The 25629-nt window shown below is 37.2% G+C and overlaps 1 non-coding gene across 1 annotated transcript; it reads right to left on the bottom strand.

Moving 5' to 3' along the window:
- Positions 1–23045: 23045 nt before the first annotated feature.
- Positions 23046–23167, bottom strand: LOC132650280 (U6atac minor spliceosomal RNA). Its single transcript, XR_009588649.1, has one exon. It is a non-coding gene; the product is annotated as a U6atac minor spliceosomal RNA (small nuclear RNA).
- Positions 23168–25629: the final 2462 nt, after the last annotated feature.

The raw sequence follows: 25629 nt of genomic DNA, 5'->3' as shown, positions 1-25629 counted from the left end.
TATTTTCTAGTGTTCAATTCTTACATTGTTTCTGTTATTATGCCTAACCGCTCTCCTGGCCACATTATCAGTATTAGATCTGTTTTCTCCTTCATTTACACATATTTCTTAGGTGATCCTTACTGGTAGCATATATCTTTGCTAACATCTACAAACTAAACTCTTTTGAAATACAGATTCATGTACCTGCTAACTCTTTATATGCAATAAACATTATTTCTAAGTGAGCCTGAAACATGTCCTTTCTGTAGTCTTATCCATATCAGTTAATGCAAGTTTTTACAATGAATTAGAATCAGACTTGTTTTCTTTTTCATCCCATAATACCCAACAATAATTTCTATAATCCCTACCAGTTCTGTATTAAAAAAAACAAAAATAAATATAAATTCAAAACAATCAGAAAACAAGACCCATTGGTCTTTTCCCAATTGCTTCTACCTTGATGTAAACTATTAGATAGATACATAGATAAATAAATAAATAAATAAACTTTTTTAAAAGAAATTATTGCTCAGATAACTCATAGAGTCATTTAACTTTCTCTTACTTCTTTCTTTGCTTCTCTATAAACTTCTGTATACAAAAGAGTGATACTCTGAAAACACAAGTTAGACCCTATCACTTCTCAGGTCTAAACCAGCCAATGAATTCCACTTCATTCTGACTAAAGAGAAAAGAAAGTCAAAATCTAGTGTTTAAAGATCTACATGCCTTAGTCTTTTCTTCCTTTGACGTTATATTTCATCTCTATTTCTCTTGTTCAATTTCCCAAGTCACAGTGATCTGCTACTTACTCTTTGAACATAAAGGTGATATTATACCTTTGCCATTGTATCCATTCAGTTATTTTTTTTCTCCCTAGTTTATTTTTCCAGCAGAAAAACCCAGGTACCACTCAATTTCACTCAAGTCAGCATTCAAAATTATTTGATTAAAGCTATCTTTTACAACTATATTTTATTTCTTCTTTTCATTTTTTTGTTTCTTATATGTATGCATGTTTGTGTATGTGTAGGTACATGTGTGCAGACATGCATGTGTATTTTTTTTAATATGATGGACAGAGGCTGATGTTCTGAATCTACATCAATTGCTTTCTATGTTAAGCACTGTGGCAGGCTCTTTTTGGTTAATCTAGACCTCACCAATTCAGTAGTCCTACTAGATGTCTTGCCTTGGGAATCTCCTGTATCAGTGTCTTGAGCTCACAAATGACAAGCATGTTGCCATGCCTTTCTGACTTTTCTGTCTGTACATGAATTAGAAGTCTGGTCTTCATGCTTGTAAAGAAGGTTCCTGGCCCCTGACAAATTTCTTTTGAAAACATACATTCATTATCTAGACCTGCTATGCTGCTTTATTTTTCAACTAAAATAATACATGTGCCTAAAATTCTATCATGCCTGTAGTAGGTGTTCAGTAACCCTAGATCAATACACAGACTGAGTTTTTTTTTTTTCATTCCTCAGCAGAATCCATATATTCAAATCACTTCAATGATACTTCAAAAAAATAATAATTAACTTCAGTTCTCTTACCATTCCCATTTTTGTTGAACCAGGCACTAGGAATATAATGGTGAAAGTAAGTATCCATTATATTCTTGGAGTTTTTTCATTTACTTGTTTCTTCCCCATTTTCCTACTATTCCTTTATTCCCATAAACATATGGTCCCTTTGTTATATAGATATTAATGTAATTTAAATACTCATTTTCCATTCAGTCAAGCCTAATTCTAAAGGTTAATTTTGTATCCTCTTCCTTATATACTCAAATCCAATAATGTACATTGGTCAATCAACTCTATCTAGTGGAACCTCTATGATTTATCCTTTTCATTACACTACTACTGCCAAATAAATCTAACCTTCTCCAGCCTCACCACCAGCACATTTTTAGAACTCATTATCTTCCATGTAAAATGAATTCAATGGATTATGCTACTATCTTTCTCTATTCTCTGTCCCTCTACTCTGTTATTTATAGGGAAGTCAGAATGATTTTTCTCAAATGCAAATGTGGCCACATATCTCATCTGCTCAGAACTCTTAGATGACTCTCCATTCCCTGGAGAACAAAATTTACATACTTTATTGTGGTATTTAAGGCAATAAATAATCTGCTCCCCATTTGCCTTCTTGGCATTATGCTCTGTTGTTGTTTAATTTACATATGTCTTTTTTTTCAAGAGCCTGCTCAGATTTTATGATCCTCCTGTAAATGAATATTCCATTTAGATTACAAATCTAACTAGATTGTACTTTCTGGGAGTGGTCAAAATATCCAAGAGGCTGGCCATCTTTCTCAAAGTCATTTCAGCTATGGCTGATCACCACTGGATTTCAAATATCAACCATTGGATTTCAAACATTTCCCTTGCAAGAGTTTTGTCTTTCTTCCCCAAATTTATTCTTTTACTGAACTCCATCTATTACAATTAGTTCTGCATAACTGTCACTATCAAAGGTTGACAGTTCCTCAAAAGCATGGCTATATGCCTTATATATTGTTAAGTATAATTCTTTTTCCAGAGTAACCATTTATTATTATTATTATTATATTTTTTCTTTTTATTTATTAATTACCATTTATTCACTTTGTATTCCCCCATAAGCTCCTCCCTCCTCCCATACCGATACCACCCTCCCTCCCCCTTCTTCATGCATGCCCCTCCCCAAGGCCACTGATAGTGGAGGTCCTCCTCTCATTCCTTCTGATCTTAGTCTACCAGATCACATCAGGAGTGGCTGCATAGTCATTATCTGAGGCCTGGTAAGGCTGCTCCCCCCTCAGGGGGAGGTGATCAAAGAGCAGGCCAATGAGTTCATGTTAGAAGCAGTCCCTGTTCCCATTACAATGGAACCTACTTGGACACTAAACTGCCATGGGCTATATCTGTGCAGGGGTTCTAGTTTATCTCCATGCCTGGTATTTGGTTGGAGTATGAGTCTCTGGGAAGTTCCCTGTGTTCAAGTTTTCTGGTACTGTTGCTCTCCTTGTGGGGTTTCTGTCTTCTCCAGCTCTTACTATTTCCCACATCTTACATAAGATTTCATGCACTTTGCCCAACAGTTGGCCATAAGTATCAGCACCTGCTTTGATAGTCTGCAGGGCAGAGCCTTTCAGAGGTCCTCTGAGGCAGGTTCCTAAGTTGTTTCCTGTTTTCTTCTTCTTCTGATGTCCATCCTCTTTGCCTTTCAGGATGGGGATTGAACGTTATGTCAGAGTTCTCTCTGCTGATTAGTTTCTTTAGATGTACAGAGTTTACTAGGCTTATCCTATGTTATATGTCTGTATGAGTGAATATATACCATGTGTGTCCGTGTGTGTCTTTCTGCTTCTGGGACAGCTCACTGAGGATGATTCTTTCCAGGTCTCACCATTTACCTGCAAATTTCATGATTTCCTTATTTTTCATTGCTGAGTAATACTCCATTTTGTAGATGTACCACAATTTCTGCATCCATTCTTCAGTTGAGGGGCATCTGGGTTGTTTCCAGCTTCTGGCTATTACAAATAAAGCTGCTACAAACATGGTTGAGCAAATGTCCTTTTTGTGTACTTGAGCCTCTTTTGGATATATTCCTAGGAGTGGTATGGCTGGATCTTGAGGAAGCGCTATGTGTAGTTGTCTGAGAAAGTGCCAGATTGATTTCCAGAGCGGATGTACAAGTTTACATTCCCACCAACAGTGGAGGAGGGTTCCCCTTTCTCCACAACCTCTCCAGCATGTGTTGTCACTTGAGTTTTTCATCTTGGCCATTCTGATGGGTGTAAGGTGAAATCTCAGGGTTGTTTTGATTTGCAATTCCCTAATGGCTAATGAGGTTGAGCATTTCTTTAAGTGTCTCTCTGCCATTTGATATTCCTCTGTTGAGAATTCTCTGTTTAGCTCTGTACCCCATTTTTTAATTGGATTACTTGGTTTGCTGCTTTTCAGCTTCTTTTTTTCTTTATATATACTGGATATTATTAATATTAAATGAATGAATGAATGTCACTTACACTCATTTGTACTCATACTGAAATACTATCTTGCCTTTTTTTTCCAATTACATCATCTCACCACTAACAATATACTGTTATGAAATGTAATTTTATAAGTCCTGTTGCTGATGCTGTTGGTGTTAAACAATTGCTTTTAACTGGCTAGTTTTTTTTATAACAAAACCATTATAAACCATTTTTAAAATTTCTCAATGAAACTTAAACATTTTTTTTTCTTTTTAAGATTTTACTTTAATCTTTTTGAGTGAGGAAACACAGAAGAAGAAAGACACACATTGTATATACTCACTTATAAGTGGATATTAGCCATATAATATAGAATAAACATACTAAAGCTTATACTCCAAAAGAAGTTAAACACCAAGGAAAACCATCAGGAAGATGCTCAATCCTCATGCAGAAGGACAAACGCGATAGACAGTGGAACCAGGAAAAGACAGACAACAGAACAGGAGCCTACCACAGAAGGCCTCTGAAAGACTCTACTGATCGTGGTATGGAAGCATAGGCCGAGACTCATAGCCAAACTTTGCCAGAAGACATGGAATTTTATAGAAGAAAGGGGAGATAGAAAGACCTGGAGGACACAGGAGCTCCACAAGGAGACCAAGAGAGAAAGAAAAAAAATCAGAGTCCTGGGGGCTCTTCAGAAACTGATACCCCAGTTCTGGCTATTTGGTATAAAGCTGCTACAAACATGGTTGAGCAAATGTCTGTTGTGTACTTGAACATATTTTGGATATATGACTAAGAGTGGTATAGCTGGATATTGAGGAAGCACTATTCCTAATTGTCTGAGAAAGTGCCAGATTAATTTCCAAAGTGGTTGCACAAGTTTATATTCACACCAGCAATGGAGGAGGGTTCCCCTTTCTCTAAAACCTCTCCAGCATGTGTTGTCACTTGAGCTTTGATTTTAGCCATTCTGATGGGTGTCAAGTGAAATCTAATGGGTGTCATTTTGATTTGCATCTCTCTGATGGCTAAGGACATTGAGCATTTCTTTAAGTGTTTCTCTACCATTCTGTATTCCTCTACAGAGAATTCTCTGTTTTGTTTATCTCTGAACTCCATTTTTTTAATCAGATTGCTTGATTTGTTGCTTTTTAACCTCTTTAACTCTTTATATATTCTGGATATCAGCCTTCTGTCATATATAGGGTTGGTGAAGATACTTGCCCAGTTTGTAGGCTTTCGTTTTGTTCTCACAACAGTATCTTTTGCAGTTTTATTCATAATAGTCAGAACTTAGAAACAACCCAGATGTCCCTCAGTTGAGGAATAGATACTGAAATTGTGGTACTTTTACACAATGAAATACTACTCAGCAATTAAAAACAAGGAAATTACAGTCTTTGCAGGCAAGTGGTGGGAACTAGAAAAGATCACCCTGAGTGAGGTATCCCAGAAGCAGAAAGACACACATGATATATACTCATAAGTGAGTACCAGACCTATAAAATAGGATAAACATACTAAAATCTGTAAACCTAAGAAAGATAAACAAGAAAAAAGACCTGGGGTAAGATGACCAATCTTCACATAGAAAGACAAATGGAAATCATATGAAAGAACGGGGAGTTAGTATGACCTGCAGAGGATAGGAGCTCCACAAGGACCAAATATATCTGGGCCCAGGGGTCTTTTCTGAGACTGTTTCTCCAACCAAGGACCATGAATGGATATAACCTAGAACCCCTGCCCAGATATAGCCCATCGCAGCTCAGTATCCAAGTGGGTTTCCTAAATAGGAGAACAGGGACTGTCTTAGACATGAACTCAATGGCTGGCTCTTTGACCTCCACCCCTTGAGGGAGGAGCCGCCTTGATAGGCCACAGAAGAGGACACTGTAGCCAACCCTGAAGAGAGATCTGATAAGCTAGGATCAGATGGAAGGGGAGGAGGACCTCCCCCATGAGTGGACTTAGAGAGGGGCCAGAAGGAGATGAAGGAGAGAGGGAGCGGTTGGGAGGGAATGACTGAGGAGATTATAGCTGCGATTCAAGTAAATAAACTGTAATGAAAAAAAAAGAATTAAAAAAAACCCTGATACTCCAACCAAGGACCATGCATGGAGAGGACCTAAAACCCAGGCTCAGCCGTAGCCCATTGTCTGAGTATTCAATTGGGGTACCCAGTAAAGGGAACAGGGGCTTTCTCTGACATGAACTCAGGGACAGGCTCTATGAACACCTCCTCTGTTGGGGGTGGGGGGAACGTGTGCAGCCTTGCCAGGCCACAGAGGAGCACAATGTCCTGATGAGACCTGATAGGCTAGGATCAAATAGAAGGGGAGGAGGACCCACCTTATTAGTGGACTAGGGGAGAGACAAAGGAGGAGATGAGGGAGGGGACCACAGCCTGGATACAAACTGAATAAATTGTAATAAATCATCATAATAAAAATGCTTATAATACTGAAATTACTGTAATGTGAAATTAATATTTATGGTGATAAAACAATCTGATGTATAATATTCTTTCCCAGAGTCTGCGATGAATAATAAAGTGCATTATAGGTCTATTGCTTTGAAATAGCAAAATGCATTGCATGCCCATTGCTGCCACTGGTACCCTGAGAAAGCAAAATAAACTACATCATTAATCTGGATTAGAATACTTGAGTATTACATGTTAGTATGCTATTTTTTATGTAAAGATATATTTAATTTATTATGTTTAAATCAAGACATTCTCAAATTTTCATTTAATTTCTTTTGTTGTACTAAAACATTCATCTTTTTTTTTTAATGTGTGTACATGTTCTGACATGTTTGCTGCTAGATGTGTCCAGGGATGCATGTAAGCATGTGAAGACAAGAAAACAACCTCCAGAACTATTTCTCAGACATTGCCCACTTATATTCATTTTGTTTCATTTTCTTAATTTAAACTTTTATTTTATATGTACTAGTGGTTTGCCAGCATGCATGTCTGTGCACCAAACGCATATCTGGTGCCTTGCAGAGGCCAGAAGAAGCAATTATATCCTCTAAAATTAAAATTACAGACAAGTTACAGCTTCTGTGTAGGTTAAGACAATTTTATTCTAAGCAAACAGGTTTTGCTGCCTATGCTCTTTTCCAAAAAAGAGGAATAGGTAAGCAGGTCCACAGAAGTAAAAGTCACTAGTTTATTTTGGCTCTCTTGTCTCATAAAACAGTTTCTTATTGTGTTTTCCTATGCCATCTAATATTTTCTAAATAACATTGTTAATGGCATTTAATTAATGTTACTGTTTTCTATTTTCCTTTTCTCCTTCAGTGAAGGCAACTATAGCTGTTAACATTCCTTTTTCTGTGCAGAAGATGCAATTTAGCAGTGGTCCTCCTCCCTTCCTCTGCCTATTACAGTCTTTCTGTCCCTTCTTCTATGATATTCCCTGAACCCTGAGAGTAGGCTTTGTGCTACAGATGTCATATTGAGATGTGGTACTTTTATTAGTTGTGAAAAGAAGCATCTTTGATGGTGGCTGAGTCATAGGTTTCTCACTGGCCTTGAACTTAGCAAGCCCAGGGATCTGCTTCGCCAGTTCTGGGACTAAAAGCTATCACCACCAACCACAGCATTTATTGTTTGTTTTGTTTTTTATATGTGTACTTGGTATTAAATTCATGTTCTTTTACTTACTTGGAAAATGCTTTACCACAGTGCACCAAAACTCATCATTGACAGCAGATTTTAACTTATCTTGTGTAGAAGTTTATTCATCAGTTAAGTGGAAAAAAAAAGATAGTTTTTATAAGCATTCAATTTAAACCAATAAAAAAGTTAGCAAGTTAGCTCAGCCCATATTTTGAGTGGTCTAATGAGGTTGTATATATTTATTTTCTTTTAATAGGAATCACTTTATTATCATTTTATTTTATCGTTTTATTTACTACTTTATTTGTTTACTACTTTATTATCACTGCTATAGAAACAACCAATTTTCTGTGTTTGAAGACAAATAAATTCAGTTCCTTGTATGGCCTTACAAGTTTTATGATGGGTAACAGTTCAGAACGTTATTTCAAATCTGACAAACAAGCTGTTTTGATTCTTCTATCTGTATCTTTAACTCAGCAAATGCTTTGGGTAAGTACTATGAATTAGGGAATCTTAGAATGACCTGGATTCCGAACATTGAATAGGTGATCATAAGAAAGTGGATGCTTTTCATCTCTTAGCAGGGATATATTAAGCATGTTGAAATGATCTGCTCTCTTCAATATTTAATTTATTGCTAATGAATGGCTACAATTGCTTTGAATTAAGTAGACATTTATCACAAGATCAATTGTATTTTTTCATATTATTTTTGAAATAAAAAAATAATTTCATTTTTTGCCACTTTCACTTTCCTCCCTTCAGCCCAACTGATATAATTTTTGTACTTCTATTTTTGAAGAAGAATATCTGAACAAAACTTCAAGAATATCAGGTGCATAAAAATGCAGTGTCTGATCAAGCAGCACTATCGTTAGATCTTTACCAGATGTCACTGGCTATCTTAGAATAGTAAGGGAGATGAATTCATCTGAAAATCATACCATGTCCTTTAGCTAATGATTTAACTTTATTTATTAACTTTTTGGTCTTACTTTAGTTCATTATGAACCACTAAAATAGGGAATAAAAACATAATGGAAAGAAATCTACTATTTTAGGAAGCACAGGACTCAGTTTGGTTAATTATTACCTGTCCACCTTTGTTCCAGGCAAATTTCATGAGAATTTTCTATTTCCCCAGATATAAAGTAAAATTATTGAACTAAATCAGAGGTTTCTGACTGTCTGGTATCCCAAACTTATTACTTCTCTATACACTTTAGCTCAATCCAAAAATCTTCAGTGTCAGCTTTATTAGTATATGTTATAATACTGGAAAATAAGTATAAATTAATCAATAAATTATATAACATAAACATACCACAGGGGTACATTCTTAGAAAGCAAGTATTTGAATCTCGAATCTTAATGTTAAATAGTCCTAAGTAACTCATTTCTTACCTTTCTGTATATAAAGTGAGCATAATTATATTCTATTTCTTTCATGACTGCTATTGAAATTATTTGAGATGTGCAAGTTAGTTCAGTGGGTAAAAGTGCTTACCATAGAACCTGATCCTGGAACCCAGGGTGAAAGGAGAGAACCAACTACTCAAAATTGTTTTCTGACCGCCACAATAAATGGGTTTAGTATATGCAGTGCTCACTTGCACGTGCATGAGTACACATGTGTGCGCACACACATACACATACACTTGCTCACATGCAAACAAACACAATGAAAATAAAGTTTAAAATGAGCTAATGAGTATCATGATTTATATCATTTGCTATCTTAGCTAGACATGTGAGCACAAGAATAACTCACAATTTACTCATTAGCAAAAAATAATATTAACAAATAACATCAACAATTCTATCATGAATTGCAAAGAAAGTAATTTTAGAATGACAAAGATTTTATAGAATTTATTTATTTTTATTGATTACAATTTATTCACATTGTATCCAAGGTGTAGCCTCCTCCCTCACCCTCTCCCATTTCCACCCTCAGTCCCTCATCAATTCCCATGCCCCTCTCCAAGTCAACTGATACGGAGTTCCTCCTCCCCTTCCATCTGACCTTAGCTTATCAGGTCTCATCAGGACTGGCTGCATTGTTTTCCTCTGTGGCCTGGTAAGGCTGCATTTCCTCATGGGGAGGTGATCAAAGAGCCAGCCACTGAGTTCATGTCAGAGACATTCCCTGTTCCCATTAGTAGGGTACCCACTTGGAAACTGAGCAACCTATGTGCTTCCTCTGAGCAGAGGGTCTAGGTCCTCTCCATGCATGGTCCTCAGTTGGAGTATTAATCTCTGCAGGGTCCCCCTGGGCCCAGGTTTTTTAGCTCTGTTGTTCTCCTTGTAGAGTTCCTATCCCCTCCAGGTATTTCTATCTCCCTCTTCTTCCATAAGGTTTCTGGCACTCTGCTGGGAGTTTGGCTATGAGTCTCAGTATCTGCTTTGATACCCTCTTGGACAGTGAGCTGCCACGGGTTATATCTGTGAAGGGGTTCTAGGTTATCTCCATGCATGGTCCTTGTTTGTAGCATCAGTCTCACAAAAAAACCCTATGTACAGATTTTTTGGTTTGTCCAGGATGAGGAAGTACTCCTTTTCCTGTACACAGTGTGATAAGCATCCATTTGTTATGATGCTCCTCCACTTTAGATAACATTTCCAGGATTAAAAGAAAAGATGATCCTAGCTCATATTTTCAAAATGTGCAAAACAGAGATTTTAGGTACTTTGTTTCATTTATGCTTTAAATATTAAAATCTGTTTTATCTGTTGAGACTTGCTTTATGCCCGACTATATAGTCATTTTTTATAAATTTATTTATTTTTATTTATTACAATTTATATATTTTTATTTTTATTAATTACAGTTTATTCACTTTGTATCCCTCCTGTAGCTCCCTCCTTCCTCCCCTCACAATCACACCCTCCTTCCCCCTTCTCCACACATTTCCCATCCTAAGTCCACTGATAGGGGAGGTCCTCCTCTCCTTCCTTCTGATCCAAATCTATCAGGTCTCATCTGGAGTTGTTGCATTGTCTCCTTCTGTAGCCTGGTAAGGCTGCATTCCCCCTGTGGGGAGGTGATCAAAGAGCAGGCCAATCAGTTCATGTCAGAGACAGTCTCTGTTCCCATTACTATGGAACCCACTTGGACACTGAACTGCCATGGGGTTCTAGGTTATCTCCATGAATGGTCCTTGGTTGGAGTATCAGTCTCAGAAAATAACCCTCTGCCCAGATTTTTTGGTTCTGTTGCTCTCTTTGTGGATCTCCTTTCCTCTCCAGGTCTTACTATTTCCCTCTTTTTTAATAAGATTCTCCACTGCTCGTGGAAATGTAAATGTGTACAACCACTTTGGAGATCAATCTGGTGCTTTCTCCTACAATTAGGAAGCACTTCCTCAAGATCCAGCTATAACACTCATAGGCATATATCCAAAAGTTGTTCAAGTATACAACAAGGAAATTTGCTCAACCATGTTTGAAGCAGGTTTTTTTTTTTTTTTTTTTTTTTTTTTGTAAAAGCCAGTAGCTAGAAACAACCCAGGTGTCCCTCAGTTGAGGAATGGATACAGACATTGTGGTACATTTACTCAATGGAATATTACTCAGCAATGAAAAACAAGGAAATCAAGAAATTTGCAGACAAATGGTGGGAAGTGGAAAAGATCTTCCTAAGTGAGGTATCCCAAAAGCAAAAAGACTCACAGGGTATATACTCACTCATAAGCGGATATTAGATGTATAGTATAGGATAAACATACTAAAATCTGTACACCTAAACAAACTAAGCCAAAAGGAGGACTCTGGCTAACTTGCTTAATCCACATTCAGAAAGGCAAATAAGATGGACATCAGAAGAGGGAGAAAACACAGAACAGAATAGGAGCCTACCACAGAGTGCCTCTGAAAGGCTCTACACTGCAGGGTGTCAGAGCAGATGCTAAAACTTATAGCCAAACTTTGGACAGAGTGCAGGGAATCTTATAGTCAATTTTTGAGAAGGTTCCATTAGGTGCTGAAAAGAAGGTATACTCTTTTAGGTTTGGGTGAAAAGTTCTGTAGACATCTATTAGGTCCATTTGATTTAGGACCTCTATAAGTATCATCATTTCCCTATTTAGCTTCTGTCTAGATGATCTGTCCCTTAATAAGAGTAGAGTGTTGAAGTCTCCTGCTATTAAGGTGTTGGGATTGATGTGAGATTTAAGCTTTAATAAGGTTTCATTTACAAATGAAGATGTTCTTGTATTTGGGGCATAGATGTTCAGGATTTTATGTCCTCCTAGTAGGTTTTTCTTTTGAAGAGACTAATGTCCCCCTCCTCATCTTTTTTGATTAATTTTGGTGAAAAGTCTACCTTATTAAATATTAGGATAGCTACTTTTTTATGGGTCCATTTGCTTGAAAAAGATTTTTCAAGCCCATTTCTCTGAGGTAGTGTTTATCTTTTTTTGCAGTGGTGTTTTTTTTTTTTTTTTTTTTTTTTGGATACAGGAGAATGTTGGTTCCTGTTTCCACCACCATTCTGTAAGTCTGTGACTTTTTCTTTTTCTTTCTTTCTTTCTCTCTCTCTCTCTCTCTCTCTCTCTCTCTTTCTTTCTTTCTATTTTTGGACAGCTGAGTCCATTGATATTGACAGATAATTCTGATTATTGGATGATAAAAAGTTTGTGGTGTTACTGTGTTTCAATGCCTGTTTTCTTTAATTATTTGTTGTGGAGTTATCTATATCCTGTGTTTTCATAGGTGTAATTGATTTTGTTAGATTGGACTTTTCCTTATATTAATTTCTGTAATGCTGGTTTGCTATGTAGATATTGTTTAAATTTAGTTTTGTCATGTAATATTTTGTTTTCTCCGTCTATGTTGTTTGAAAGCTTTTCTGAGTATAGTAGTCTGGGTTGGCATCTGTGGTCTCTTAGAGTCTGCCTGATATCTTTCCTGGCCCTTCTGGCTTTCATTGATTCTGTTAAGAAGTCTGGTGTGATTCTGATAGGTCTACATTCATATGTTATTTGGCTTTTTTCCCTTATTACTTTTACTATTTTTTTTCTCTTTTCTGTAGATTTAGTGTTTTAACTATTATATGATGTGAGTAGTTTCTTTTCTTTTCTAGTTTATTTTTTTGTTCTGGAGGCTTCTTGTATGTTTTTGGACATCTCTTTCTTTAAGTTGGAAAAATTTTCTTTTATGATATTCTTGAAAATATTTTCTGGAGCTTGGAGCCTGGAATCTTCTTTTTCATCTGTTCCTATTATTCTTAGATTTCCTCTTTTCATGGCAACCTTGATTTCCTGGGTGTTTTTTGTTTGGAACTTTTCCATTGTTACTTTTTATTTGAGAGTTATATAAAATTCTGCAATTGTATCTTCAGTGCATGAATTTCTCTTTTCTCTCTTTTGTATTCTGTTGGTGATATTTACTGTTGTGGTTCTTGATCTTTTCTCTAAATTCTCTAGCTCATGAGTTTTCTCTGTTTCTGTTTTCTCTATTGAGTCTAATTCTGTTTTCATGTCTTGCACCATTTCCTCAATCTATTTGAATGTGGATTCCCTTCTTTCCATGATTGTCTACATTTTTTGTTCATTTTCTCTTTATATGCTACTACTTGTGCCTCTACCTGTGCCTCTATTTGTTTGGCTGTTTGCCTGTGTTTCTTTGAGAGTTTTGTTCATTTCCTCTTTATGTCCCTCTAATAACCGGATAAGCATGACTTTAAAAACAATATGAAAATTTTTTGGGGGAGTTGCTGGTGAAGCCATGATATCCTGATTTTTGTTGGATGTGTTCTTTTACCAACCTCTATCCATCTGTTTATCTCTATCCTTTGCTGTTTGTTCCTGGAGTCTGTACATTAGACTGGATCCTTCTGTCTCTGATGTCTGGAGTATTCTTCAGAAACATGAGGTCCACTGATTTGAGAGTGGATGATGGTGCTTCAGTTGTAGCTAAGGGAGAAAAGTTACAGATGCATGTGGCAAGCGCTGGTGGTTGCATGGCAGTGTGCCTTGATGGAGAGAGTGCTAGAAAGTGTAGATGACTGGAAGGGTGGAGTTTAAGTGCAGAAGGGGGAGTAGGTGCTGGTGCTGCTCAAGGGTGTTATGCACATGTGCAGGTGCCCAGAATACTTCAGTGACCTATGGCCTTGTTGGACTGTACTTCTAGGGTTCAGATTTGTCTGGGTTCCAGGTATTGTTTGCCTGGATTCCACAGGTAGACCCACAGAACAGGGTCTTCAATTTTGAGAACACTTCCCCAAGGATCCCTATGTTTCCCATAGTGGTGGTGTATGTGGGAGTGATCCAATATCTGGCTGCTATTGTTGAGGACCCTGGATCTTGGATGCTGTAAGCACTCACTTGAAGGCCTACTCACTTGCTCATAATCCTAATTATAAAGCACATGTGTTCCCCCTTTTCTCTACTCTCATATTTGGGCCCACAGGGGCAAATAAGAGTGTAGATCTGTCAGCTCAGTGGTGCTCACTGTTTGGCTGCTGGGCAGGGATGCCTGGACTTTGGTTGGCTGCCTATGCTGTCACAGTCACCCAGCATGGAGGATCCTGCTTTGGCTAGCCACTGCCCTGCAGCAGCTGCAGCCCTGGAAGACTCCCCTGTGATTTTTCAATCACATAGCATGGAAACTTGTGCTTGGGCAACCACTGCTGCCTTTGCAAAGCAGGGAGACTTGTGCTTGGGGCAAGGGGAAGGGCAGGGTGATTGAAAATTCGCCTCCTCTCTCAGTCTCCAAAGATGTCAATGAGTGACCTGGATCCAAACTGACTCAGCTCATGGGTTGTCCTCTCTCTCCTAAGAAGCCTCAATGTTGATGTTCTGGCTTCAGCTGCCCCTCCACTCACCAATTTCGGAGTTTAGGATCCTGTATTCCTCATATGGTGCTCACTGGTCACAACTATCTTGGACACCCCAGAATCATAAAGATTTAAAGCGAAAATTTACCTTGGAAAACTAAACATTGACATACTTAAGCCTTCAGTGACCTTTACTGAGCACCTGTAGTTTATAAACATTAGGATTAGTAACATAAAATAAATTTGCTTTTAAGTTTTTAATTTATTTTTATTTTAATTTTTTGAGGCAGGGTTCCTGTAACTTATGCTAGCCTGAAACCAATTTTGTAGCTTAGATGCTATAGCAGAGGTGAAAATATAATTAAGAGATCTTTCAGAGTAGATTTCTGTTTATCCAATGACTTTTTGTTTCAAAATCCATCCTTCCCTGGCAGTATTGTTTTTACTCTATCTGAAGTGAAATTATTTTGTTTCATTTCTTACAGCTTTACAGTTTACCAAATGACTCCATTAAATTCCTTACAAGTGGTTCAGTACTGATAATTCAAAATTTTTCTGAGTCTGATTCTATCCCTTTCTCAAATATTATTCCCAAGATTACTCTGGGAATTAGTATCTAGATGGTGAAAGAGGAAGGAAGTCAGTGGTGTGGCATGTCTTCTCTTAGCACACACATGACATTCCATTGCTAGAAAATAGTTACATGGTCTCAGATACTACAGCGAAGAATCAAGGAGAGGTAGCCTAACTATGATCAAAGGAAAAATAAAAGTTAGCTAACACATAATATTGCTTCTGTAGAAATGACCATTATGTCATTCGAACTTTCTAACAATTTTGTGGTATATTATGAATACTAATATTTCTCTTTTATAGATAATAAAAAATGTTCTGTGGAGAAGTATGATATCTAATGCTATCTTTTCCCACAGGTGGTAAAGACAAATGCTGCAGTTAAATTCAGGTTGAGTGCTGAAGTACTCAATTTTCTACTCTTTCTGTTTTATTTTGCTTTTAAAGACAGGGAGTCTCTGTGTAGCCCTGCCTGTTCTGGAACTTGATCTATAGATCAGAGCTGCCTCAAATTCAGAGACCAACCTTCCTCTGCTTCATACATGCTGGGATTAAAGCTGTGCACACCCTGCTCAAACTTCACACCCTGCTCAAACTTGGCTCTTGTACAACATGATCCCGGGGTTTCACTAAAATATTAGTACTTTCCTATTAGAAGAACAAAATCAAAATAAAACATTTGGGTTACGCACATAAGAAACTTTTGAAGGAGCCTTTAAAATGCATATTCTCACATTGCACGTTACTCACTGATTCATCCTCAAGCAGATGGGTAATACAAAGTATTGTATGAGAACTCTTAGCATTATGAATTTATTGGGTTTTTTTCTGTATTTTGGGAAAAAAATCAATGGTGTTTATGAATTCAGAGGGGGAAAGGGAGGAGAATACAGCTGGGATACAAAGTTACCAGGCCACAGAAGAAAACAACCCAGCCACTCTGATGAGATCTAATTGACTAGGATCAGAAGGAAGGAAAAGAAGTCCTCCCTTATCAGTGGACTTGGGGAAGGGTATGCATGCAGAGGGTGGAGGAAGGGAGGGATTGGGACAAGAGCGGGGAGAGAACCACAGGGGGTATACAAAGTGAATAAAGTGTAATTAATAAAGAAAATAAATAAATAATAAAAAAGAAAACACCTTTTCACTCATGTATAATCTGGTCTCTCCTGGAAGACTTTGAAAGTTAGTACTGATAAGAAAACATTCTGTCACATTTTAATGTTTAAATATAAACACATTTCTTTCTAAAACTAAACAAGTGGTGATATGGAAGAACAAAGTCTACAGAAAAATTATCATTCAGGTAGAGAGATGTTTAATAATGGTAGCTACCTCTGCTGGTGATCTATATAGAGACTTGAAGCAGTCTTTTTGTTAATTCAAAGTTTTAAAAATCTTTCCTATCATTTCTGTGCAGTTTTGAGGTAATGCTTTAAGGTGAAGAGACTTTTAGAAAGTTATGCTTCCTCTCTACCTATTGTTGAAGTTTTGTACAGATTTCATTGTATATGTAACATAAATATTCTATAGTTTGTAATATCAGCAGTATGAATATTTTATGGTTATGAAAAAATGTAATGATTACTCATCTGCTTTAATAAGCATCTGGGTTTGTACCTTTTTATTCAACCTCTTATAATTAGAAAAATGGGATAAGCCTCTTAACTGTATACTATCTCATTTCAATGTAAAAATTATGCATAGTATTTCACTTTCAGAGGGAAATCACTATTAATTTGAAGAAAGTGTGCTAAGGTACCTAAATTTCCCAGAAAACCATAATGGTAGTTTTTAACATTAATTGCCTTAATTCTAATGTTACCTTAAAATTTCTGTATTTCTGTTAACTATAACTTGGTGTGAATTACTTATAATCTTCAAAAGAACCATGCAGAGAGATATGCTGAGTCATGAAATGGTACTTATCCCTTATGGTAATTGCAGCCACATGAAAAAGAGTTCTTGAGTATCCTATTTTGAGCCTTGATTTTATATATATATGTGTGTGTGTGTGTGTGTATAAAATATATGTACATATTATGATATATATCAGATTATATATAATTATATGTATCATCTATTTAATTATATATATATATATATATATATATATATATATATATATATACAACCACTCTGAGTCTTTTACAAAGTGCAAATGAATGGGTGTTCTTATGTTCAATAAAGCTAAAACCTTGCTTTCTGCCAGAGATTTTGTCTTATATACAAGGATGTAGCACCTTTACCCACACAAACACACAACACATACACACAGGCACACACACACACACAGAAGAGGGATATTAAAATACAGCTTGGTTAACACACCTGGTGTTTCTCATATGATATGGATAATCTGTAAGGAGAATATTGATTCACCCTCTCTCAGCCGGCATTGTTTATAGCTCCCCATCGAGGGTTGAGGCCTTGTAATGTATCCCTATCAACACTGGGGGATGTTTCTATCATTGAGTATGTCTTGTTTGGGTAAGTATATTTTGGAGATTTCATGAATGAAACTTCCTTGTCATGTGCAGAATACATTATCATACAATGCAAATCCCAGTACTCTAACTCTTAATCTTGATCTCAAGAAACATCAAGGAAGTCTTGGACTTCTTAAAGTTTTCTACTCTCAACCCCCTTTCATTTGGAAAAATTTTATTTGACCCTGTGTATATAGGTATATAAGTATATAACTTAGGCATACAAATTAAGCAATTACTGATAATATATAATAAAGGAATCTTGTTTAATTACATATATAAGTTTACATTTTATTAATGACAAATTGAATGTTGCATATAGACACAGATGTGTTTATTTTTGAGTGAGGAATTAAACCTTCGTTGAATAGTTGTTTCTGGTGTACATAATGCATCTTCGTGTTTCAGTGCTTATTGATATTTAGATTTTATAATCATTAAATTTGAGAACACCAATTCAAAGAAAAGGATGGAACAAACTGGTAGAAATATGCTCAGGGCCATTCCAGAGGTCGTTTGTTTGTTTATTTGTTTGTTTGTTTTTAGAAATTCTGTACTAATCCTATTCTAAAGGGTGTTTTTTATATCTTTTTAAATAACTTATGTCAAAACAGGTATTTTAAAAACCAAACATCTGTATTAGTTATTTTATTGTGATAATATTCCATGTTCAAAGGCAACTAATGGAAGAAACAGCTTCTTCTGGTGAGTGGTTCCACTAGGGACATTCATAACAGGAGGAGAAGCATGGAACTAGACAGGATGATCAGGAAGCAGATATATCCCATACTTAACCTGAGATATGCTGCAGCGAGTACATTGGAAGCCCACCTTCAATTATACTTCTTCCAGTAAGACTCTTCCTTAAAGTCTCATAAACTTCCTCAACAGTGTTACCATCTGGGAATAAGTGTCCAATTTCTGAGCCTAAGGAAGTCATTTCCATTGAAACCACTACACTCCAACACCTGCCATACTCTCAAGGATATATCATACTCACATTGAATTCAGTTTAATTTCAAGAGTCCCTATTGTCTTTGCCATTCCTAACCAAGCTGAAAAATCTGACTTGTCTTCCAAAATTCAAGGCAATATTTTATTTATTTATTTTTAATATTAGTTATAGTTTATTAACTCTTCATCCCAACTATATCCAGCTCCCTAATTCCCTCCCAATCCCACCTTCCCTCCTCATCTCCTTCCTGCCCTTTTCCAAGTCCACTGATAAAGGAGGTCCTCCTTCCCTTCTATCTGACCCTTGCTTATCAGTCTCATCAGGAATGGCTGTAATGTCCTTCTCTATGGCAATATTTTAACTATGACTCACTGTTAAATTAAAAAGCAAAACACCATGCATGGTACTTGGAGAACCCTTGCACAGATGTAGCCCATGGCAGTTTAGTGTCCAAGTGGGTTCCATTGTAATGGGAACAGGGACTGCTTCTAACATGAACTCATTGGCCTGGCTCTTTGATCACCTCCCCCTGAGGGGGGAGCAGCCTTACCAGGCCACAGAGGAAGACAATGCAGCCACTCCGGATGAGGATGAGACCTAACAGACTAGGATCAGAAGGAAGAAAAAGAAACCCTCCCCTACCAGTGTACTTGGGGAGGGGCATACATGGAGAAGGGGGAGGGAGGGAGGGATTGGGAAATGAGGAGGGAGGGAATTAGAGGGGGGACACAAAGTAAATAAAGTGTAATTAAAAATAAAATTAAATTAAAATAAAAAGGAAAAAGGCAAATCACATACTTCCTATAATTCCAACATGCAATGACATAGAATATACACTTTTTATTCCAAAAGAAATAAATCAGGCTTTGAAGACACAGCTTCATTCTGGGAGTCTTCATTCAGAGTAACTTCCAGTAAACTCATTAGTTTACAAAAATTAAGTTGTTGAACTCCTTTGAACTCATTTAAACCAGTACACTCCACCATCCCCTATTGGCACATTCTTCATGTAGCTGAATAATTCTTTCTCTCTTCTCTAAAAGAAAAGTCCCATGAAACAAACAGTCAATTGGAAATAAACATAATCAGACATGAGATGTAGTGGGTGGGGTGTGTGCAAGGAATCCAAATCTGCCCATCTTTTTCTTTGTGTTAAGAGATGGTGTGCTTCCTAATTGAGGTCTCACTTGTATGATCACTGGCATGCAACTTTGGGTGTCCAGATGAAATTTCTTGGAGGCTCTGCTATCTGCCCACTGGAAACTTGTCTGTATAAGAGGGAATGTCCCTCCCTCCCTCCCTCATGAGGGAGGGAATGAGGGAATGAGGGATCGGGACACGGCTGGGATACAGAGTTAATAAAATGTAACTAATAAAAAAATAATAATAATAAAATCAAAAAAGAGGGAATGTCAATGTTATATGGACATGCAGGAAGCACCAACATGTTAGCCTCTGATTTTGCAGTAAAACTAGATAAGAAAGTTGCTGAGATGGAGGTTCTAATTTGCTGTTTATGATGTGTGTATGGGAGAGTGACGAGTAGACAAGGGCAAGTTTCCAAGCCTCCTAATGCTAAATAGGGCTAGTGTTTCAGTAATTTTAAAAGTAAATGCTAATAATGCTTACTATTACCCTTATAATTATTAGGGTAGTATTATCTAACCTGCTATCACAATCAATAAAAGACACTGACACTTTTTAGATTTTAGATTTGCCTTCTTTCACCTTGGGATGGGCAGATAATTTCGCCTACACTATCTCATTATCTCCCAGCCCCTATCCCATGCTACCTGCTTTAACCATTCCTATCTGGAATACTTTCCATCCATACTCCCCAAATACTTGTTTATATTCTTCATCTGGGCCATTAATTTCTAAGCTATTTTTGGAGTCCTTCCTATCAGACCACATGGTTCTTTTCCTATCCAATGGCAACTTTGCTTTCTTTTTTCTGATCTACCTTTTCTTTTTCTTCCTGTGATTCTTTCTTCTCCAAACCCTGGAACGTCAGCTCTGTCCACCTCATCTTTTTTTCTGCTCAGGTGTAGGATGTTTTATTTAGGCAGTCAGGAGGCAAGGCAATGCAACATCATTTCGAGGTATGTGAAGGATTGTTAGGAGAAGAGTAAGAATCTCGGTGGTCATGGAGGGATTAAGATAATTAACAATTAATACAAAGCGCTAGGCCATGCCTCTACTGGCCATATTTTTGTCATGCTAGACTGCTCTGTGGAAACTGTTGAAATAAAAATCAAAGACTTCTTTACTTGGGCCTGTTTTCAAACATGAATAATAGTTCACCAGAAACCCTAAGGAAAGGGAAGTAAAAGTGTTTCCTCTGTGTTCCTGCTGTGGAGGGATGAGCTCTCACAGGGTTGAGGACTATACTGGTCAGTGTTTTGTGCTCTTGAGTAAATGCAGACAGTTAGACCAGACTTACTGTGTTGCTTCTATTATAGAGAACACTAAGGTTTTAGTAGATACAGAAACTGAGAATACCTTAGCCAGCAGCAACCCTTAAAAGCATCCATGGCAATGAGGAGTAGTGCATTCCTTTGGGGAATGAACAGTAAAGGTAGAAAAGTTCTATTCTATTTTTGGCAGTTACAGACTCCATGGCATACTGTGTTTTATTTTCTTTCAAGAAAACATACTGACCATTGCATGGTGAGGCTACCTTCTTATAAGGAACTACTGTGGGAAATGCTTGGAAATTCCACTCTCATATATAGGCTAGTGCTACAGTATTCATGGAATGACAGATATCCAGATGTAGGTAACATATTCCTGTTGCTAAAAACAGCACAATAATGCCAGAAAGCACCATGAAGATGCTTAGAGATATGTTGCCAAGGGTCCTGGTTAGCTCTAGACCCTGTGTACACACTCAGCATGTCAGGCAATTTGTGCCTCCTCATGTAGGTATGCCATGAATATGACTAGAGCAATCACCTCAAATTTAATTTAAGGCATGATCCACAGGACAGAAACTACGTTGAATACTGTAAGTCTAGTCAGTGATCTATGGCTGGTAAAATGACCAGCCACAATAGGCAGCAATGCTGTAGTATTATTTTGTTAAATGGGTTTTTAAAAATACCTTTTGAATTGTGTTCTACTCATTTCTTATTATGTCCATAAAGTATTGTTATTATTGGCTAGAACGAAAGAAGTTTCTTTATTAAATGGGCAGTATAACCTTACTTTCTGGCTTTCCCCTTCTGCCATGCAACTGCTTTTCTTCTTAAACGCCAGACTGTGCCAATGAAGCTAGTCTGACGACTATTCCAAGCTAAGACTCCAAATTGTCAGTGGCATAGACACCTAATTTTCATACTAGCTAATGCCTGATTTTTGGAGACAGAGAATCCGTTGTGCTACACTGAGGACACATTCATTTGTTCATCACACACCACCGTCTTACTCCTTTTTCTTGCTAGCTGCTCAGAACCAGGCCCCACTCCTGAAAACTCAGGTACCCTATTCCTCTCTCCATGTTTTCTGATAGTACAACTAGCCCTAATACTTCCATGGTTTACTTTCATGGGTTAATGTTCTTCTTTATGTAATATTCACTCAGCCTGTGAATATACATATCCTCAAATTTGTGGCACTGGAAAGGCTAGATCTATGGGGCTAGTGATTCACAAATCTCCATTGCCATTTGGATGTGACAAGGAGTTTGCTGTCTTTCACTGACTTGTCAAAGCTCTGGAGTCAGATGCTCACATGGCCTGCCAAAAAATATGGTTGGAATGAGGTCCACAATATGAATTCATTGCAGTAAAGAAATTCCTACTTCTTAGGAGTCAAGAGGGTTTTGAATTTTTTTTCTTTGTACATTTTAAAAATTAACACATCTTACATAAGATTCCATGCACTCTGCCCAACCCCACAAGGAGAGCAACAGAACCAGAAAATTTGAACACAGGGGTCTTCCCAGAGACTCATACTCCAAGCAAGTACCAGGCATGGAGATAACCTAGAACCCCCGCACAGATGTAATCCATGGCAGTTTTGTGTCTAAGTGGGTCACATAGTAATGGGAAGAGGGACTGCCTCTGACATAATCTGATTGGCCTGCTCTTTGATCACCTCCCCCTGAGGAGGGAGCAGTCTTACCATGCCACAGAAGATGATAATGCAGCCACTCCTGACGTGATCTGATAGACTAGGATCAGAAGCAAGGAGAGGAGGACCTCCCCTATCAGTGGACTTGGGGAAGGGCATGTGTGAAGAAGGGGGAGGGAGGGTGGGGTCAGGAGGGGAGGAGGGAGAGGCTTATGGGGGGATACAAAGTGAATAAAGTGTAATCAAAAAAACATAACACATAATATAAAAGTTTTTATTAGGCATCTTCATGCTTATTTCTGTTTGATGATTTTCTTCTGTAATTTCTCTCCTTTGTATCTTTCCTTTTCTAGAAGCTCCCATTTCATTTTCATGTCACATGTACTCTATTACTACTTTACCCCCTCCCTCCACTTTCTTAAGACTTCCTTTCCCATTTCATGGCTTTCTTTTAAGTTTCATAACATATATCACACACACATATACATGTGTAAAAATAAAAATGCAAGATTAACATATGAAAGATAACATTTAGTATGTATCTTTCAAAGTCTGGGTTACTTAGTTCCATGTAATATGGAACGTGATCAGATGCAACAAAACAAGTGGCAGATCTTTAACTGTATGCATGCTGTTAGGTGAACATTTCTTCCATTCTTGACAGGGAGTGCTGAATTTTTCTTTTTTTGTACAACATAGGTTTACTATTCTTTTGATGATATTTCTACCATGACAATGCTGAGAGAATATCTTGTGGAGCAAATATAGAGAAAATTATAAACATTTATTGCTCAGATTAAGATCAAAGGTCAGGACTAAACAAACATTCACTTTAATTGATCAGAAAATTTAAATGATGCATACCAAGTAGAAGACAGGAAATAAAAAGAGCATAAGAAGCCAATGACAATGAAGTGAGAAATTAAATCGATAAAGTATTAAATATAGGTTTGCGAAAACTGAAACCCTAGACAGACTGGAAAAACTTGAAGATCATTCACAGATTGTCAGAAAAACAAAAACAAAAACAAAAACAAAAAAAAAAAAACAAACAAAAAACAGGGAATGTCACTATAAAGCCCCTTGCATGAGCAGGGTACATCTGAATATAGCATTCAAAAAGGCTTTGGGGCTTCTTTGGGGCTTCTGTGCATCTGGCTGTACACTGTTGGCTGTGGCTCTGGGTATGTTGGACTGATGTTTATGTTTCCAGTTTTTTTTGTTTGTTTGGTTGCTTGCTTCTTTTTTTTCCCTTTTTTTTTTTTCCTGCCTCCACAGTCTCTGTTTTTCTTAGAGACCAGTTACATGTGATATGAGGTACATAGCCTTTTAGATTTCTTCTTCTGTTTCATTGGTGGTGAGCTTATGCCCAGCTCAGTACTAGCTGTAATCTTTCAAGTCACACTGTGTCCCTTTGTCCTGGCCTTTACCATGGGCTCATCAGCACTGCATCTTGAACATGATGGATTGCAATCGAGCATTTCCCTTTAGTGATGAAAATATGTTACTCTACAAATTCAGTTCTTTGGGTATAAACACTTTCATTGAGGCCAGGCCTAGCATTGAATAGAGTACTTTGGACATGTTGTCAAATAGCCACACATCCTCACCCTTCTGCAGAAATTAGCTAAGAGTTTTCTCTTCTTGCTTATTATAAGAAAAAGGGGAATCTAGAGGCAAATCTCAGGAAAGTGTTCTTGGCATGACACTATCTGCCTACTATAGCTGGATCCTGTGTAGTAATGTGTACCTGAGGTTCCACTGTCTTTATCTGTTGTTGAGAGAATATCTTGTGCCTCTATGGAAACAACACCTGTCAGCAATAAATCTGATGGTCTAGAGATTAGACAGGAAATAAGAGGTGGGACATCTGAGAAGCAGAAAGAATTCTGGGGTACAAATTGAATAAATTGTAATAAATGAAAATATAAAAAGAAAAATATAATTTAAAATAAGGCATTAATAAAAAAAAAAAACGAATTCTGGGATAGAGCCAGGAACTCAGGTTCACCAATGAAGATGTAGAAAGACACATCATAACTGAGCACAGGTAAGCAGGCACATGGCAAAATGTGGATGTGTAAAATGGTTTATTTTAAATTATGAGCTAGTCAGAGAAGATCTTAGCTATGTGGCCTCAGTATTTGTAAATATATAATGTGTCTCATGAGTCATTATTCCAGAAGCTTGGGGCCAGGAAGAACCCCCATCCCCTCACAACAACCTGCCTCTCCTACTTGTTGGCAGAAGTTTGCCATAGGGCTTCAGTACTCCCTTTAAGGCAATGGTTCTCAACCTGAATGTTACAATCCCTTTGGGGGTCACATATCAGATATCCTGCATATCAGAGATTTACATTACTATTCATAAAAGTACAAAATCAGTTTTGAAGTAGCAACGAAAATGGTTGGGGGTCAGCACAACATGAGGAACTGTACTGAAGTGTCAGAGCATTAGCAAGGTTAAGAACCACTACTCTAAGGTATATAAGAAATGCTGCCTTTAAGTTTGTTTCATCTCAACGTTGCATGTGTCAGTGGCAGAGACTTCGTAGCTCCTTTCATGCTGAAACTACACAAAAGAAAATGCGATTTGGGAAACATAACCCTACAAGGTTCTTTTAATAAAAATGCATAGGGCCTCATAGTCTACGCAATTACAGTATGTGTCAACATAAAAAAATCATACCAGGTTTCACTTCAACACATAGTAAAGTTAAACTCATACTTCTAGAATATTCATGACAACTGTGAGTAAAAACAATTTGAAATGACCCTGAGAAAGAGGCCAGCTGATGAAGGATTTTTTAGAAGAGAATTATGACATATTTGTATTTTTTATTTTTACAGCAATAATACATATAATCTGCACATTATAAAAATGTGCAACATTAATTACTATCTCTGATTGATATATGTTTCTAGCATATCAAGAAAAATATTACATGTATTACCTCCTGCTCAGGTAGTAAAAGAGTGGTGGTCATGATGGGGTTAATTATACTATCTATAACTGTTAACCCTGTGTACAACAAAATCAACTACTGTGGATTATGAGGCAGTAACATTCCTTATCTCTTGGTTAGGATTCTAAGACCAGATTTGCCCTGAAATTCATGTATTCTTTTTAATTTAATTTTATTCTACGTTGAACCTGAAG

This window comes from Meriones unguiculatus, chromosome X (genome assembly GCF_030254825.1).
Source record: "Meriones unguiculatus strain TT.TT164.6M chromosome X, Bangor_MerUng_6.1, whole genome shotgun sequence".
NCBI classification, from domain to species: Eukaryota; Metazoa; Chordata; class Mammalia; order Rodentia; family Muridae; genus Meriones; species Meriones unguiculatus.
The sequence above is the reverse complement of the archived record's forward strand: the minus strand, read 5'-3'. Positions and strand labels throughout refer to the sequence as shown.